The sequence below is a fragment of the Mus caroli genome, unplaced genomic scaffold (genome assembly GCF_978045245.1).
Source record: "Mus caroli unplaced genomic scaffold, Mus_caroli_1 scaffold_15, whole genome shotgun sequence".
Classification (NCBI taxonomy): Eukaryota; Metazoa; Chordata; class Mammalia; order Rodentia; family Muridae; genus Mus; species Mus caroli.
The window spans coordinates 92,767,999-92,782,088 of record NW_028227270.1 but is presented as its reverse complement, the minus strand read 5'-3'; the positions used below and the strand labels follow the sequence as shown (position 1 = coordinate 92,782,088).

The window sequence follows — 14,090 nt, the reverse complement described above, 5'->3', positions numbered from 1 at the left end:
TTTCCTGCCATCTACTCCTCTTGGGTGAATTTGCTTCCTTTTGTTCTAGAGCTTTTAGATGTTTTGTCAAGCTGCTAGTGTGTGCTCTTTCTAGTTTCTTTTTGGAGGTACTCAGAGCTTTGAGTTTTCCTCTTAGAAATGCTTTCATTGTGTCCCATATGTTTGGGTATGTTGTGGCTTCATTTTCATTAAACTCTAAGAAGTCTTTAATTTCTTTCTTTATTCCTTCCTTGACCAAGGTATCATGGAGAAGAGTGTTGTTCAGTTTCCACGTGAATGTTGGATATATTTGCTTTTTAAAATGTACATTTACTAAATCTAGATTTTGCACACAACAGAAACCTATGATATTTGGCATTATGAATCTTATGCATTTACTTAACCTAGTGAGCTTCAGTTCCATTTATTTTTTAGAAAGGATATAACTTCTTTAATTTTATGGTTGAATGAAAGTCCATGGTATATGAATGCATACATGCACACACACACACACACACACACACACATCACTTTATTCATGTGATGGTGGATATCTAGCTCCTTGATTTGTTATGTTATCCTGTGGTATGCTTGTTGTAGTCCAGCTCTATTTTCCTCTTTTCCTCCCTCTCAAGTTGTCCAGACACTGCTGCACACTGGGCTGGAAGAGTGAAGTGGAATCTAGAAAATGTGAGCTTTGTAGGATCCTGCTCCTGCTTAGGGTTTTTTGGGCCTTCTCCAAGGATCTTCATTGAAACATCTCCCTGAGGAGATGTTAGCTGGTACATATATCATTTGGGGTGGGCTTAATAAATTCACTTGATTTAGGGTGAACTGGTGTTAGACCAGGGATATATATATAAAACCTTGAAGAGGAAGTTCTTCTTAGGGTGAAGTTTCATTCGCTAAGGTAACTGAGATAGCTCATTTGCATGGAGAGGCATTCTAGAAATTTGAACTGTAATTTCTCCAGGGATTACATGATTTCCTTCAGGTAGAGTATGCGTTGGGCTTTCCTGATCAGGCAGAGAACAGAAAGCCCTGCTAAGAAAAGGGAGTCCTCCATCTTCACTAAGTTCAAGAGCCCTGTCTGGGCATAGAGGACTTTACCCTTCAAATAGCAGGATTTAATAACCTGCATTTGGTACTTCAATGACAATGGAACTGACATCCTGTCTCATTTATTTTTAGGTCTTATGGTCATTTTTTCCTTTCCTCTATTTTTATAAGCTCTTTGTTGTAGAAAGGCAGCTCAACATCTCTGTCTTGAAATTATCACACAGTCTTACTTGTTTTGAGGTAGTTGATGGATTGCAATACCCTCACCCATCATGCCTTTCCACACTGAGGACATGTTCTATTAGGGATCATAGCTGGGAGACTGGGTGTTCCAATTTGTAACCTTCTTTAGCATGTCTGTGTGTATGGACAGGTTGATTGTTAATAAAAAAATTGCTCAGTGGCTTGAAATCAAAGGAAGAAATGCATCTCACCATTCATGTGAATTAGTTCCAATAAATGTGACATTCTGACCTGGTTTGTATGTAAATGAACAGGAGAAAAAGAAAATTAGCAGAAACCTAATGTAGAGGCCAGCAGCCATGCCAATTTATGACTGTGAACTGAGTAGTTATGAGAATCCTCTGAATCAGTTGGTAAATAAACTTATTTGAGCCAGTTTTGTTCTTATGCAATGGGATAAAAAGCAGAGGCTAGAGGGGGTCACAAAGAACAGACATGAGAATAGTAAAATCTAGCCAGGGACGTTTTTAGAATAAAAGACACTTACCCTAGGAGATTCTAATTAATAATAATCTCACACACATATTAGGATATTCCACGAGAGAGGTACCTATCACTAAGAGGAAATTCACATTCAAAGGTTTTGGGGCTCATCCGGCTATTGTGTAGAAATTTTCCATCTTCTAATCTTCTATCTAATTGTAATCATGTTACATACATGGAAATCTTCTGGCAAGAATGGTAGAACTGGGCAGCTCTTACGGCCTTTCTTCACCTTCATTCTTCTGGATTTCCATTCATGTGACATTGTCACAATTGGAAGTCTTTAGAAGCATCAGAGGATGAGGGAAAAGTGTTAAACAGTGTCCAGATGAAGTTCAAATTAGCCCAGAGGAACCTGGTTAGAACCCAGGTAGTGATAATATTAGCTGTTCTAAGATAGTGCTCCATAGAGAAGAACTCAAACAAGCATAGCTGAAGACAGTTTTGGTGGACATGCCATTTTCTCCTTAGATGCTAACACTTTCTGGACTGACAAGTTCACAGAACTTAAGGACAGTAAAGTGCACAATACTTGCAGGTTTTTTCTTTCTCAGGAGAGTGTAAAAATTGACTCATGGTTGCTACTGGCTTTCATAAATTATACCATGATTTTCATGTTCTTGGTAGACTAATATCTCACACCAAGAGTCTACATGAAATGCATTGAGTCACAATGTTTCTGAGATGAGTTGTGTTACATCTTATTTTCAAGAAACACATATAACTTGTGACAGCTATTGATGGGAATATCTTAATGCTTTTACTATGTTTGCTACTAATCTTTTCAGACATATTTTAAATCATTAGTTTTTAATACCCCAAGCAGAGTCCCTTAATGGATAAGTACATGCTGAAAAGGTATAAAATTAACCAAAATGTTTATAGGAATGGGTCCCTACAGCAGTATAGCATCCCATCTGTTTCTGTGCATTTCAGAATAGAATGAATGGAAACTTAGCATTGTCTGTGGACCATTTTACATCTCAGGATCTTGACATGAGTTGCAATCCTTTTTCCATCATAATTTAGGCAGGTGAGAAGTGCGTGATAGAAAACTAGGCGATAGGAATTATTTAATGGGCATAAGGATGAAAGTCCAGATGAGGCAAGGTAGTCCTTATCTTCCTCAAATTCAAGATGAAGCTTATCACCAAAAAATGATCTCTTATTAAATGTGCTAATAGTTATTGTTCTCCTGTATTACTTTAAATGTTAAATAAAGATTTGGGAGATACTTAGGAAAGAAAATATTCAGCCAAATATACATTTTCATGATTTTGAGGAAGGAACATATATTTTATTTATCTATAAACTAGATAGAAGACCCCCACATATATCTTTGATATGGAGCTCATCCAAGATGGAGTGTGTTGTCACAAAAATAGAATTTGATACTTGACAGTAAATGTGGTTTTGGCCAAAGGACAGTAGAGAAGCTAGTGTCAGCTCTCCCAGAAAGGACCTTCCTGTGACTTTGGTGTCATCTCTGGGGCACCATTTGTGTGTCTTGATTTTATTAGTTCACTGTTTTCCTTTTCTTATTTTCAGTCAAATGTACCTCCTGTTTACTATAAGGAAACAAACCTACAGAAATAATGAGGACCCTACTTGGTGGTTTTGATGTGCACAGACCAGGGATGCTGTGATAAGATCTTCAAAATCTCAAGAGATCTTCATTCTGTGCAGGAAGGATATCACCCAAACTATTGTGAGGAGACATTACTATCTCTTGATAACATTGTGTTGTGCAGCTGAGTACAACACCTTAGAGAAAGCTGAAGTGACCAACAACCCCTTAGGCATGAGGGTATCTATTAGCATGCTATATTACACTCTCCCAGGAGAGGACGTATTTCAAATGCATTTGTCTCTACCAGGGTCACAGATTTCATGAATAAAAAAACCAAAGTGGTGAAAGTCAGGAACTTACCAGGTTGAGTAATGACTTGACTTCTTTTAGTTGATAGCCTTATGAATTTTGCAGCTATCTCTCTGACTTTAGAAATGAAATCTCCAACATCAGGGACTGACTCCAGATCAGCAATATCTGCTACTACCTGAATCAGGGTGTTGTTCCAGCCAATCAGCATACCTATGGTTATGTTCAAAAGGACCTCAGGCTAGGCAAAAACATTGAGCATCACATTAAGTAAAGAACTGCAGGTTAAATTGCCTGTGATATCTAGTGTAGTGTTTGTAGCTTGTGTTGTACAATTTTTTGAGGATCATTTGCTGCAGTGTTACTATAGTACTTTGTGAGTCTTTATAGATATTCTCTGCCATTGCTTCCTTTCACATTTACAATTTCTTATATGCATTCTGTACATAGCCAATATACAGAATATGCATAGTGAATATACAAAATCATTAAAGAAAACAAATTATAGGTGCTATATGTGTACATATTTGATTGTTTTAAACCTAAGATATTAAGATTCGTTATGTTAAGGAATGGAATGAAGTATATAATATTTACTACTTAGAAGTTTATAATATGGCAACCTCGCACCAGAAGCCATATTTGCCTCTTGTAAAAACACATACAATATTTTACAACATGTACTTGTAAAGAACAAGGGGAAGGCATCAAATGAAAATTGTGATTTTTGCTCACTTGGATTGCTCAGGGTTTTGTTTTTGTTTTTGGGGTTTTTTTTGGTGGGCGGTGATTTGGTTTGTTTTTGCTTCTTCCTGTAACAACCTGCAGCTTGGCAGAGCCAGTGGACTCTTTCAGTTGATTTGATGAGAAAATTACACTCACCTGAATCTCTTGGCCCTGTGCTGTTTTATATGGTATATGGAGGGAATATTTGTAGCATAGCCAGAGGGTTTTGTCTGATAAGACTGGACCTGAAGCATACCTTTCATCCTGGAAATGATCAGACATTCAGTGAATTCAGGACAGAGTCAATGAATTAATGAGCAGCTACGTAATATGTTTGGTCTGTGGTTACTACTACAAGATGAGTGCTATGTTAAATATATAAATTTAGATATGAGGAAAGTGAAGCTTTAGTGTAGTTAGTGAGTGAGATCTGTAGTCTCACTTTTCCTCCTCCTGTTTGATTCTACTAACTTCTCTAACTTATTATTGTCTTGTTTTTGCATGCTTTTAAAGGAGTTGTTATTTGAAAAGAATAAGGAAAAAAGGAGACTACAAAACATTTGGTGTTTTGATGATGCTCTTAATCGCACACTGAATACATATCTGTGTTTGGGAATCCTTGGCTTCCTGTTATTTCAGTTATCAATGAGTTTTTAAAACTTCACTTTATTTCCTCAAAAATTAAAGAATACAATTTGCTGATTATAATAGAAGCAGTCATTTAAAAATCAAGAATAATATTTGTAGAAATATTATACAGTGAAAAACTAAAATACAGATATATAGTGTTTATATATAATTAATATTTATTGACACTGCATTTTATTAAATATATTACTTAAATATGGATTATTTAAATTTTATTCTGAGGAAAATTGTGATTAATGAATTACAAGGGATCCCAACAAACTGAGATACTGTCACTCAAGACAGCAGAATGAAAGAATTTCTAGCAATTAAATAGGACATTACACATATGAGGGGCTTGCCTTGCAAGCTCACTATTGTTTGAAGTTCTTGTCTATGTTGCCACCTTAACTGACTTGGAGGGGACATACTGGCCTTCAAAGCACCTTCACCATAAGGCAGGGTCTAGTTACACTTGGAAAACAGGTTTTTGGTTTTTTTGGGTTTTTTTTATGGCTTTGAACTTGTTTAATAATGCACGGGAGGGGCCAAGGCTGAGTCCAGATGTGGACTGATACAGTTATTTTTTTTTAATTTTTAATATTTTTATTACATATTTTCCTCAATTACATTGCCAATGCTATCCCAAAAGTCCCCCATACCCCCCCCCACTTCCCTACCCACCCATTCCCATTCTTTTGGCCCTGGCATTCCCCTATATTGGGGCATATAAAGTTTGCAAGTCCAATGGGCCTCTCTTTCCAGTGATGGCCGACTAGGCCATCTTTCGATACATATGCAGCTAGAGACAAGAGCTCCGGGGTACTGGTTAGTTCATCATGTTGTTCCAACTATAGGGTTGCAGATCCCTTTAGCTCCTTGGGTACTTTCTCTAGCTTCTCCATTGGGAGCCCTGTGATACATCCAATAGCTGACTGTGAGCATCCACTCCTGTGTTTGCTAGGCCCCGGCATAGTCTCACAAGAGACAGCTATATTTGGGTCCTCTCAGCAAAATCTTGCTAGTGTATGCAATGGTGTCAGCATTTGGAAGCTGATTATGGGATGGATCCCTGGATATGGCAGTCTCTAGATGGTCCATCCTTTCATCACAGCTCGAAACTTTGTCTCTGTAACTCCTTCCCTGGGTGTTTTGTTCCCAATTCTAAGAAGGGGCATATTGTCCACACTTTGGTCTTCATTCTTCTTGAGTTTCATGCGTTTAGCAAATTGTATCTTATATCTTGGGTATCCTAAGTTTTGGGCTAATATCCACTTATCAGTGAATACATATTGTGTGAGTTCCTTTGTGATTGTGTTACCTCACTCAAAATGATGCCCTCCAGGTCCACCCATTTGGCTAGGAATTTCATAAATTCATTCTTTTTAATAGCTGAATAGTACTCCATTGTGTAAATGTACCATAATTTCTGTATCCATTCCTCTGTTGAGGGGCATCTGGGTTCTTTCCAGCTTCTGGCTATTATAAATAAGGCTGCTATGAACATAGTAGAGCATGTATCCTTCTTACCGGTTGGGACATCTTCTGGATATATGCCCAGGAGAGGTATTGCTGGATCCTCCGGTAGACAATGAGTTGTGCTGATTTTATCACCAAGGCACTTTTGGCAGATAGACCCTAAAACATTGGAATTTTGTCATTGCAAGAGGAAGGATCATGTATGTACCACATTAAAAAGGATTTTTTGAGCATTAGGGGTGCTACCCAGAAGACTTTCAGAAATAACTATATGAGGACAAAGGAGTTTGGTAGTTAAAATGTTTGCCATAAAGTATGAAGACTGGAGTTACAATCTCCTGAATCTAGGCAAAAGCAGGATGGGAAGCCCTTGGTAAGTCCAGCCTTCTTATAAGACAGAGAATCCCCACAGAAAGCTGGATAGGAAAACTAGCCTTATAAATTGGCATTATAGTTGAGATGCGTCAGTGGATAAGGTGAATGATCTATGAACGATGATTCCTGACATAAACCTCTAGCCTCAAAGGATGACACATGTATGAGAAGATGTACACATAAATCACATGTATACATGGAAATGAAATGTGCAATCCCTCCAAAAAACACAAGCAAGGAAATACAAACCAAAGCTCCAAACAATGTCAAAAACCTATGAGACTAAGAAACTAAGTCCCACAGAACCTTTAATAGATGGAATTTGAAATGTCCAAACTAAAGAGAGGGGATTGCTAATGGCTGAAGTGTGGGGAGTAGCTAATCTCACGTACTCCAAATAATTAAATACATCAGAAAAATTATTCAGTTTGAAAGTTATTAACCAAGTATTTTAAAATCAAACTCAGACTCTTGTCAAAATTCCAAGCATCTCAATTTTTCAAAGAATATGATGATTTCATGATTTTAGTTTATACTTGATAAACACAAACAGACACACACACCACACAGAGCTTATATTATTTATTGAAGAGATGTATCAGTCTAGATATGTTACACTTTTTTGTTTTACATTTCATGAAATAAATTTAGTTGTAACAAATTAAGAAATTTATTTTTGAATAATTATTGGCATTTTGTATCCACAACCTTTTCTAAAACTTTTCCACGTAGCCCTCCTTGCTTTCTTTCAAATTCATGGTCTCTTCCCTCATTAATTATTGTTACATACATATATTTACCAATGCAGTTTTTAAAAATGTATTATCAATAAAATAAAGGCAAAAATTTGGCATTAGCATGTTTTTCTTTTTACAAAATTATTTGGTTTGAGGCAAGTTCTCAAGACAATATAAGACACATGTCAGTATTGTTCACTTTAGGATGAGATTGAGAGCTTCATTAGGTTGATTCAAGTCAGTTAGTCTAGAACTAAGAGCAGAAAAGTTTACCTGTTTTCTTTTGGAGTTGTGACAAATTGGACCTATATTCTCCTGTGGTCTCATTCCAGATAAATTCTCATTTGAGATGGGTCATTTCTTGTCCTAAGGCTGCTCTAGACATTTGAGATTGTGCCAAGCTCTCCCAAGACTCTGGACAAGAGATGTCAGTAATATGAATATCTTGTTTTCCTCTTGTCCTCCTTACTTCAGTTGAGACAACACAAACTTGAGAAATTGCTGCATTTCTCTGGAACAAGGAAGTTTTTAGTTAAAAGTCTTATGTGCCATATGCCTATTATAGCAAAGATTAAAAGTTTTCTGAAGCACTGCATGAAACCAAGAAAGTACTGTATCCAAGTGTAGCTTAGTTTAAAGTGATGAATTCTTTCAACAGAAGCAGAAGTAAAGAAATACTTACAGGAGCATGGTTGAGTCAAAGACAGTTGCATCCCTTAAAATTTTCAGCAGTGTGGTATCAACAGTGAGGAGAGCTACTTTTCTTGAATCCTTCCTTCAGATAAGCTCACACCACCTACGTAGTCCTCCAGACCACTCCCAAAGCTGTGTAGAGATGGCTACAGGAGGAAATGACACTTGAAATCCCAGAAGAGGTTCCTGTGATCTTGATTCTTCCAGTAGCGTTGACAGTCTCATCACCATTAGCATTGTCCCAGACACATATATATTATTGTCCTTATTTCTACACATGGCCTTCAGTTAGATCATAAATCAGCACTCGCAGATGTCATGGCAGAGGAATGTAGCAATTTCCTAATGCTTCATCCTTTCCCTCAGGCTCTTACACTCTGCTGTCAACTCTTCAGCAAAGTTTGCTGATCAATGAAATGTGTGATAAACTCTCTTTTGATTCCTTTGTGAGCTTTGGAACACCATGTCATAGTAAGAATAATAAAATGATAACATTATTTCACTTGATATGACTCTCTCCCAGTAACCACCAACCTCTGTGGAATTGGTCTTGCTACCTAGACTGACAACAGCTGTCATGTGTGCTATAAATGATTTTAGGTTTCCATTGCTGTGAAAAGACACCATCACCATGGTAAATCTTATAAAGGACAAGATTTAATTGGGGCTGGCTTACACTTTCAGAGGTTGAGTCTATTATCATCGTGGCAAGAAGTATGGCAGCTTGTAGGCAAACATAGTAGGGGTGGTGCCAAGAGCTCTATATCTAGATTTGAAAGTAACCAGGAAGAGACTGACTCTTCTGGAGGTACCCAGCAGGAAGATCTCAAAGCCCACCAGCACGGTGACACATTTCCTCCAACAAGGCCACATCTATTCCAACAAGGCCACACCTCCTAATAGTGTTACTCCCTGGGCCAAGCATATTCAAATCACCACAATATATCACATTTATTTACCAAAATAATAGTGTAAGGTTAGGACTCTCCCATCCACAGATTTTGTCAAGGCTTAGAATACAAAATGTGGGTTCCCTTCAAACAAGTCTTTAACCAAATTAGAGAGTAGTTAGTTGGTTGTATCCATGAATGTTGTGCCACTATTGGAATAGCAGTTATATTTTGCCTGGATTTATGATTTTTAACAAGCATCTTAGCAAGTCATTTCTTGACCCTTCACCCTAGTATCCAGTATATTTTGGCCTTAACAAATCAGAAGGCACAGTGCTGGTCCCTAGCTCAGGCCTACACTTATTTATCCATACATCAAAATATTCTCCATACTCTCCATAATCCACTCGGCTTCCTCATTCTTAGCCATCTCAAAGGGCCAAGCAACTGGCAAGATCCAGACATCCTGTTCTGGCCAAGGGCAAATGGATGATAATACACATTGACATTTGCTAAACTCCCTCGTTTCACAGGCTCTACATATCTGATCTACTCCAGGATAGCTTTGCAATGGCTTCCTGGTGACACATCCTGCAGCTGGATTTTCCTAATGGTTTTCATTTTGGTTATGTACTAAGCTCAACTTACAATTGACCTCCTCAGAGAAACTCCATCTTTGGTATACATCATTTATAACAGCATGCCCATTCAACCCAGTGAAGGTATTTGCAGTGAAGATATGCACACTATAATTTCTATCATATAAATTATTTTATGTCCAATATTATTTCTTCCTTTCTCTCTTTCTTTCTTTCTCTCTTTCTTCCTTTCTTTCTTTCTTTCTTTCTTTCTTTCTTTCTTTCTTTCTTTCTTTCTTTCTTCTTTTTCTCTTTTTTTTTAATTTTTTTTATTTTTAATATTTTTATTACATATTTTCCTCAATTACATTGCCAATGCTATCCCAAAAGTCCCCCATAGCGCCCCCCACTTCCCTACCCACCCATTCCCATTCTTTTGGCCCTGGCATTCCCCTATATTGGGGCATATAAAATTTGCAAGTCCAATGGGCCTCTCTTTCCATTGATGGCCGACTAGGCCATCTTTCGATACATATGCCGCTAGAGACAAGAGCTCCGGGGTTCTGGTTAGTGCATCATGTTGTTCCAACAATAGGGTTGAGGATCCCTTTAGCTCCTTGGTTACTTTCTCTAGCTTCTCCATTGGGAGCCCTGTGATACATCCAATAGCTGACTGTGAACATCCACTCCTGTGTTTGCTAGGCCCCGGCATCGTCTCACAAGAGACAGCTATATTTGGGTCCTTTCAGTAAAATCTTGCTAGTGTATGCAATGGTGTCAGCGTTTAGAAGCTGATTATGGGATGGAACCCTGGATACAGCAGTCTCTAAATGGTCCATCCTTTCATCACAGCTACGAACTTTGTCTCTGTAACTCCTTCCCTAGGTGTTTTGTTCCCAATTCTGAGAAGGTGCACAGTGTCCACACTTTGGTCTTCATTCTTCTTGAGTTTCATGCATTTAGCAAATTGTATCTTATATCTTGGGTATCCTAAGTTTTGGGCTAATATCCACTTATCAGTGAATACATATTGTGTGAGTTCTTTTGTGATTGTGTTACTTCACTCAAGATGATGCCCTCCAGGTCCATCCATTTGGCTAGGAATTTCATAAATTCATTCTTTTTAATAGCTGAGTAGTACTCCATTGTGTAAATGTACCATAATTTCTGTATCCATTCCTCTGTTGAGGGACATCTGGGTTCTTTCCAGCTTCTGGCTATTATAAACAGGGCTGCTATGAACATAGTAGAGCATGTGTCCTTTTTACCGGTTGGGACATCTTCTGGATATATGCCCAGGAGAGGTATTGCTGGATCCTCCGGTAGTACTATGTCCAATTTTCTGAGGAACCGCCAGACTGATTTCCAGAGTGGTTGTACAAGCTTGCAATCCCACCAACAATGGAGAAGTGTTCCTCTTTCTCCACATCCTCGCCAGCATCTGCTGTCACCTGAATTTTTGATCTTAGCCATTCTGACTGGTGTGAGGTGGAATCTCAGGGTTGTTTTGAGTTGCATTTCCCTGATGATTAAGAATGTTGAACATTTTTTCAGGTGCTTCTCTGCCATTCGGTATTCCTCAGGTGAGAATTCTTTGTTCAGTTCTGAGCCCCATTTTTTAATGGGGTTATTTGACTTTCTGGAGTCCACCTTCTTGAGTTCTTTATATATATTGGATATTAGTCCCTTATCTGATTTAGGATAGGTGAAGATCCTTTCCCAATCTGTTGGTGGTTTTTTTGTCTTATTGATGGTGTCTTTAGCCTTGCAGAAGCTTTGTAGTTTCATGAGGTCCCACTTGTCAATTCTCGATCTTACAGCACAAGCCATTACTGGTCTATTCAAGAATTTTTCCCCTGTGCCCATATCTTCAAGGCTTTTCCCCACTTTTTCCTCTATAAGTTTCAGTGTCTCTGGTTTTATGTGAAGTTCCTTGATCCACTTAGACTTGACCTTAGTACAAGGAGATAGGAATGGATCGATTCGCATTCTTCTACATGTTAACAACCAGTTGTGCCAGCACCATTTGTTGAAAATGCTGTCTTTCTTCCACTGGATGTTTTTAGCTCCCTTGTCGAAGATCAAGTGACCGTAGGTGTGTGGGTTCATTTCTGGGTCTTCAATTCTATTCCATTGGTCTATTTGTCTGTCACTATACCAGTACCATGCAGTTTTTATCACAATTGCTCTGTAGTAGAGCTTTAGGTCCGGCATGGTGATTCCAACAGAGGTTCTTTTATCCTTGAGAAGAGTTTTTGCTATCCTGGGTTTTTTGTTATTCCAGATGAATTTGCAGATTGCACTTTCTAATTCGTTGAAGAATTGAGTTGGAATTTTGATGGGGATTGCATTGAATTTGTAGATTGCTTTTGGCAAGATAGCCATTTTTACAATGTTGATCCTGCCAATCCATGAGCATGGGAGATCTTTCCATCTTCTGAGATCTTCTAGAATTTCTTTCTTCAGAGACTTAAAGTTTTTATTATACAGATCTTTCACTTCCTTAGTTAGAGTCACGCCAAGATATTTAATATTATTTGTGACTATTGAGAAGGGTGTTGTTTCCCTAATTTCTTTCTCAGCCTGTTTATTCTTTGTGTAGAGAAAGGCCATTGATTTGTTTGAGTTAATTTTATATCCAGCTACTTCACCGAAGCTGTTTATCAGGCTTAGGAGTTCTCTGGTGGAATTTTTAGGGTCACTTATATATACTATCATATCATCTGCAAAGAGTGATATTTTGACTTCATCTTTTCCAATTTGTATCCCTTTGATCTCCTTTTGTTGTCGAATTGCTCTGGCTAGGACTTCAAGTACAATGTTGAATAGGTATGGAGAAAGTGGACAGCCTTGTCTAGTCCCTGATTTTAGAGGGATTGCTTCAAGCTTCTCACCATTTACTTTGATGTTGGCTACTGGTTTGCTGTAGATTGCTTTTATCATGTTTAGGTATGGGCCTTGAATTCCTGATCTTTCCAAGACTTTTATCATGAATGGGTGTTGGATCTTGTCAAATGCTTTTTCTGCATCTAACGAGCTGACCATGTGGTTTTTGTCTTTGAGTTTGTTTATATACTGGATTACGTTGATGGATTTCCGTATATTGAACCATCCCTGCATCCCTGGGATGAAACCTACTTGGTCAGGATGGATGATTGTTTTGATGTGTTCTTGGATTCGGTTAGCAAGAACTTTATTGAGGATTTTTGCATCAATATTCATAAGGGATATTGGTCTGAAGTTTTCTATCTTTGTTGGGACTTTTTGTGGTTTAGGTATCAGAGTAATTGTGGCTTCATAGAATGAGTTGGGTAAAGTACCTTCTGTTTCTATTTTGTGGAATAGTTTGTGAAGAACTGGGATTAGATCTTCTTTGAATGTCTGATAGAACTCTGCACTAAACCCATCTGGTCCTGGGCTTTTTTTTAGTTGGGAGACTATTAATGACTGCTTCTATTTCTTTGGGGGATATAGGGCTGTTTAGATCATTAACCTGATCTTGATTCAACTTTGGTACCTGGTATCTGTCTAGGAACTTCTCCATTTCATCCAGGTTCTCCAGTTTTGTTGAGTATAGCCTTTGGTAGAAGGATCTGATGGTGTTTTGGATGTCTTCAGGATCTGTTGTTATGTCTCCTTTTTCATTTCTGATTTTGTTAATTAGGATGCTTTCCCTGTGCCCTCTAGTGAGTCTGGCTAAGGGTTTATCTATCTTGTTGTTTTTCTCAAAGAACCAGCTCCTTGATTGGTTGATTCTTTGAATAGTTTTTCTTGTTTCCACTTGGTTGATTTCGCCCCTGAGTTTGATTATTTCCTGCCGTCTACTCCTCTTGGGCGAATTTGCTTCCTTTTGTTCTAGTGCTTTTAGGTATGTTGTCAACCTGCTAATGTGTGCTCTCTCTAGTTTCCTTTTGGAGGCACTCAGAGCTATGAGTTTTCCTCTTAGAAATGCTTTCATTGCGTCCCATAAGTTTGGGTATGTTGTGGCTTCATTTTCATTGAACTCTAAAAAGTCCTTAATTTCTTTCTTTATTCCTTCCTTGACCAAGGTATCATTGAGAAGAGTGTTGTTCAGTTTCCACGTGAAGGTTGGCTTTCTATTATTTATTTTGTTATTGAAGATCAGCCTTAGTCCATGGTGATCTGATAGGATGCATGGGACAATTTCAATATTTTTATATCTGTTGAGGCCTGCTTTGTGACCAATTATGTGGTCAATTTTGGAGAAGGTACCATGAGGTGCTGAGAAGAAGGTATATCCTTTTGTTTTAGGATAGAATGTTCTGTAGATATCTGCCAGATCCATTTGATTCATAATTTCTCTTAGTTTCACTGTGTCCCT

General features: G+C 38.0%; 1 pseudogene; it reads right to left on the bottom strand.

The window, feature by feature from the left end:
• Positions 1–2,718: 2,718 nt before the first annotated feature.
• The window catches only part of LOC147001036 (prolactin-like), a 30,609-nt pseudogene continuing 19,237 nt past the window's right edge, over positions 2,719–14,090 (bottom strand).